At 41.4% G+C, this 6,000-nt stretch overlaps 1 long non-coding RNA gene across 1 annotated transcript in view; it reads left to right on the top strand.

The window, feature by feature from the left end:
- Positions 1 to 427: 427 nt before the first annotated feature.
- Positions 428 to 6,000, top strand: part of LOC134965462 (uncharacterized) — a 111,622-nt gene continuing 106,049 nt past the window's right edge. Inside the window, exon 1 of the long non-coding RNA XR_010188377.1 lies at positions 428 to 712. This is a non-coding gene — a long non-coding RNA (uncharacterized LOC134965462). The remainder of the gene's footprint in view (positions 713 to 6,000) is intronic.

Raw genomic sequence — 6,000 nt, 5'->3', positions numbered from 1 at the left:
GCTCCACCATTGTGTGAGTGACAGCAATCTCACTCTGTGAGAGTGCTGAATCTGCACTTACCCACAGGCTGTGATGGCATACCATATCTGTATTGCGCAAGTAACACATCCATTAAGGCGTCAGCTTTAATGATCAGAATTTTATTTCTTTTTGGAGTTTGAGTGGAAGAGTTGCAACAAGTTTCTGAAATGACAGATCATGCGTAAGAAGCCTCAGTGGGACATGTGAAACCGTAAGGTTTTTTTGTCTATGGGTATACCTGTGCATGGTCTTTTAGGTCTAGCACCTTTCTCATGGTTTCGTATATCATTACACAACTGACAGACCACAACTTCCAGCAGCCTTGGCAACTGCTCAAGAGCTCAGGAGCAGGTCACATGACCAGTCAGGTGACAGTTGAAAGAAAGAGGCAGTTGATCAGAGGAGATCTGAGGTAACTGACATGGAAAGCAGAGCTATGCTGTGAGGAGGCATACTGACATCAGCCATTCTGGAGAGCTGAGAGGAGGGTTTGAGGTGTATCCTACCCACCTCTTGAACAAACGCGTTCTCCTTATAGACTGTGAAGGTGGACCAGGGGAAGTGACTCCCTGTCATCAGTTTCGGAATGGCTGAGCTCGAGATCAGAGTGGTATATTCAGACTGTCACCAAAGGGCAGCCTAAGGGGACACATTGTGGAGCAGTGCATGCTCTGGAAACATCAGACAAAGGTAGTCTTTATTTATCACAGCCTCACACAACACTGACACTTCACCGTACCCAAGTAAGAAATAAGAGCTAAGAGATTTAAGCCCAAGTGCTGGATTATACATTACTGAACCAGAGACTCAGGAGTGCATCTCTTAAAGACATAGACACTGAAATAACCTCTAGCTAATGCAGTAGTGAGCTATAAATAACTTCCATAGCCAAACTGACTTTAGAAACAAGGAAACACTTCCTGACTTATTTAATTCTAAAAGTCTACCCCAACTAAAACCCATGTTATACCAATAATTGTGAAGTTTTGCAGACCCTCAGGAATCTACAGCTACTCTTGTTGTCGCTGAACAGTCAGGATAATCAAATACTCGGTGCGTTAAAAGGAATTATGCAGCTTAAAATATTAATTGTGACCCTCATCCACAAAGGAACAGTCAGATAGAAGTTACCTAATATCCTTTAATAGAGCTAGCACATTCATCACAAACATGGGTTTGCTGCATTCAAGGTCTTCAGTAGAGCAATAACTAGTGAAATACCATCTTCAAGTTTTATCGTCATCTTCAAAATAATAAGCATCATCCATTTAGTCATATAGATGTATCAGCAACAATGTAGAGAATACTTTCAGGATATTTCATCAACTATATTGATATAGGATTTGACTACAGATGACAGGGGGATCATTCAGATCCGATCGCTGCTGTGCATTTTCTCACAACAGCAATCGGGTCTTACCTGCGCGTGCGAGGCCCCGCCAGCGCCGGGGAGCACCGGGATGTACAACTAAAGCGATCGCACTGGCAATTGCAAGAAGATTGACAGGAGGAGCCGTTTGTGGGAGTCAACTGACGGTTTCAGGGAGTGTCCGTGAAAAGGCAAGCATGTCCAGGCATTTGAAGGGAGGGTTCCCGACATCAGCTCCGGGCCGGATCATCACAGTGGAAGAGTAAGTCCTGAGCTGTGCAGGTACTGCACAAACTTTTGTTTGTGCAGCTCTCTGCACAAGCGATCGCACCCCTGTACAGCGACTACCCCCTCCCACTGTAGGCGGTGATTACCTGATTTGGTCAAGATGTGGATGGGATACACCTCACAACCTCCTCTTAGCTCTTCAGAATGGCTGACGTCAGTGTGCCTACTCACAGCATGGCTCTGCTCTCCATGGGGCAGATGTATTAACATGGAGAAGCGATAAAAAAGTAATAAGCGCAAGGTGATAACGCACTAGTCAATCATTACAAATTTCAAATATGACACTTAGGAGCTGATTGGCTGGTGTGTTATCACCTTGTACTTATCACGCCTTTATCACTTCTTTATCCCTTCTCAAGGCTTAATACATCTGCCCTCATGTCAGTTACCTCAGCTGTCACCTGACCAACTGCCTCTTTCTTCCAACTGTCACTGACCTTAGCACCTGACTGGTCATGTGTCCTGCTCCTGAGATCTTGAGCAGTTGCCAAGGCTGCTGGGAGTTGTGGTCTGTCAGTTGTGTAATTATATACACCTGTACTGTAGCGTGATGCACAGTGTCAGACATTAGCCAAAATGTATAAAGCCTTAAAAACTGATAAGGTGGAGACAGATAAAAGGGCCAGATGTACTAAGCTTTGAAAAAAAAGTGGAGAGTGATAAAGTACTAACCAACCAGATCCTAAAGGTGGGTGCACACTGATAGATATATCTGCAGATCAATTGATCTGCAGATATATCTATGGGCGGATCGGGCAGTGTGCTGTGCATACACACTGCCCGATCTGTCGAGGACTGACATCATGAATTGGGCGGACGTGTACACACGCCCACCCAGTTCAGCTGTCAATCACCGGCGGCCGCCGCAGCATGTGTACGGGTGGGTGGCCGGCCGGTCGCCCGTGCACACACAGCGATGCGCCAATATATCGGTAGATATATTGGCCGGCGGCTGTGCTGTGGGGCCGACGCGATATGTCTGTGAACGACGGAGTTCACAGACATATCGCCCGTACACACTGGCCGACGGACCCGCGATATATCGGCCGTTCAATAGAACGGCCGATATATCGGCCAGTGTGTACCCACCTTAACTGTAATTTTTGATTGGCTGGCACTTTATCACTATACACTTTATCGTTTTATAATGCTCAGTACATTTGGCCCATAGAGTGATACAGTACCAGCCAACCAGCTCCTGACTGACATTTTTCAAACACATCCTGTTACATGGCATTTAAGAAGCTGATTGTCTGGTACTTTATCACTCTTTATCCATCTCCACCTTATCATTTTTTAAGGCTTAATGCATTTGGGCCATTATACAGTACATCACATAGTGGGGTATTACACTTGAATTCAGTTAATTTTTCTTTTTTGTTAGAAATGTATTTTAGTGATTGTCCACAAACTTATTATTAGGATACTGCAGCTGGTTTTATTGTATGTTGACTATCATATTTCATTATTTTTTTTATTCATTAGTATTTTTGATCTGATATAGTCATTCATTAGCCCCTGGATCTATAGCTATTTTGACTAAGTGATTCTGTATACACACATTTTAATGTCTCTCCTTGGCCAGTGCAATATTTTGCTTCTATATCATGGCCTGAAGTGTGGTATTTTTGTTAACACTGTGCTAAGTGATAAGGACAATAACTCCTTTGTCTGTCCACCTGACATCATGGCTGGTGAAATCACAAATGAGTTGTTAGTACTATCTCTTGTGTTTGATTTCTATTTGGCAATCCATTTTGTTTACCTTGCTAAAAAGAGCAGAAAAGTATAATTTATGTGCGGCACAGATAAGACTATACTCTGCATGTTGTATTCTTTTTATAATCTTTCTGACTTAATACAACAGCTGCACAAGTCTGAAAGCCAAGGATAAGTAATAGCATCTCTGTTGCAGAAAGTTTAGAAATGCCAGGAATTGCTCTGTTCTAATTATGGTATATGATTTTCTTCTATTATCTTACTGTACAATAGTATTCTACTATACACTATAGACCTATGCATAGCAACCAAACACCAAATAAGTACTGTAGCTAAGAAAGAGGATTAAAGTGTAATATTATTCTTTCAAGATTTATCCAAAATAATGTGCCTAATAGGTATATATCCATCCATCATATGGAGAGACATAATGAAGGAAATGGGGTTAAGTGGTTTGTCTGACTACAGTAGCATCGATATTGAACACTTTCGATATAGTAACGCAGTACAGACAGTTATATCATAATTGACAACTTTTTCATTTTTAGATACACCATAATAGGCAAGTGCAAATATGCACATTACTGACTTAATTCTGGCTCGCACGCAAATTCAAATCCAGCCACTAGCAAATGATTTGCACACTGCACATGCGTTGCAGGCTGTATATGTATATTAGCAAATGTATGCATGGATCAGAGTCATTTGCATCTCAGATATTTCTCTGCATATGCTAAATGGGCATTTCTGGGTGGCAACAATGTGAATATACATGGTGTGTATGTCAGGGTGCTTGGTGGGTGTGTAATCAGAGTTATTCACTATTCTAGCATAGGGCAGGTGTAAGGTATAGGCTTATAACACGAGAAATAGCAACATCTTTCTGGAATCTGGAGGCATTCTCATTCTGGACAGATAAGTAGTGTATGCATAACGATGAGTTTCCTAAGCCTAGCCTGCATTCAGTAACAAATGCTTACCCACCTATAGTACAAATGAACGTACTGTAATTGAAGCTATCTTGAACTCGCTATTCTGTATAAATAGATGCACTATCACATGATTGAGCAATAGTGATAGGTATTAGGTTGGTCTGCAGTCTTGCAGATTTAGAAAATATCCTTAAAATTCATAAGGACAAATCTTTTATATCTTTAACATATTTAACTTTCCCTGATAGTTAGTCTAGAAATAATGATAAAAAAAAAAAAAAATTATGAAGCTATACATAAGGCATTTATGCATGGCCGACACTCCCTCAAAGGTACAAGCATGATGGATTTTATTTTGTTCAAGTTATTCCTACATTTGAAACAGTTGTTTCATCAGTTCTGATCTACACAGTCTGAAGACTCGTCCATATTAATTTAACCTGTCCCCATTCAGAGTAAGTGACTCAGAATACTGAATGGATGCTGGTCTTATTTAGTAATAGAAATGCCCTGCACTGTAATTGGTTAGTAGCATTCACATTGACTTCCAACTAACTGCTATAGTCCACTATAAAGGCAGACATGCTCTAGTAAAACATTAGAAGTATGATTCCTGCCTATTACTGTAGTTGTTTCAGGAATTAGGGAGGGATAGGCAAGGCCATCTTAACAGCATTGTAGACCCCAGACAAAGCGATGCACTGGAGCCCCTATTATTATTATTTTATTTATTTATTACCAGTTATTTATATAGCGCACACATATTCCGCAACACTGTACAGAGCATATTTGCCCAGTCACATCAGTCCCTGCCCCAGTGGAGCTTACATTCTATATTCCCTATCACATGTGCACACAGACATATTCACACTTGGGTTAATTTTGTTGGAAGCCAATTAACCTACCAGTATATGTTTGGATTGTGGGAGGAAACTGGAGGCCATTACACACCCATTCATAGGAACTAATTAGAAAAAAAATCATAGCATGCCCCTCATGCAGTACTGCACCATCTATCCACATGCTTCCATACATTGAATTGCAGTCAGCACTCTGATTGGTGGATAGCTCCAGCCATTCACCAGTCAGCATTCTGACTGATATTCACTGTCTTGCAGCAGGCTGGGAGGCAGGTAGAGAATGCTACAATAGTGTGGCTACCACCCTCCTCTGTTCAGAGGCCTCTAGAATTGTGGCCCTGTGGATAGGCTTGTCTAAAAATCAGCCATCAAAAAGGCCTGTGAAAATCAGAAACCTAACTTTCCCAGCATTGTAACAGCACTAAATCCATGCCCCATGCTAATAATTTCTTGTTATCATTTTAGTTTAATGTGGGACCCATGAGAACTCCCTTGTTCTTTATTTTTGAGACTTCAGAATATCTACAGATCTGTATATAAAAAGCTCACCTTTACAGTAAAATCGGAAGCATGCACTATAGAAAAAGAGAAAATGACATTTGGGTTGGGCATGTGGAGGGAATTGGTGTGCATCTGTGAGTGAGATTCTGTGCAGAACAACATTTAGCTTGGCTCTAACCCTATCTGGTTAACTGTTTTCTCAGTATCCTGCACAAACTTGGATTTTTATTTTTAAATATATTGTGGCTGCCATGGTCAGTGACAAAGATAACGGGTTCTGGTGGGCTCCATAAATATTTGTCATAGGCC

Source organism: Pseudophryne corroboree, chromosome 10, assembly GCF_028390025.1.
Source record: "Pseudophryne corroboree isolate aPseCor3 chromosome 10, aPseCor3.hap2, whole genome shotgun sequence".
NCBI classification, from domain to species: Eukaryota; Metazoa; Chordata; class Amphibia; order Anura; family Myobatrachidae; genus Pseudophryne; species Pseudophryne corroboree.
This window is presented reverse-complemented; position numbering and strand designations above follow the sequence as displayed.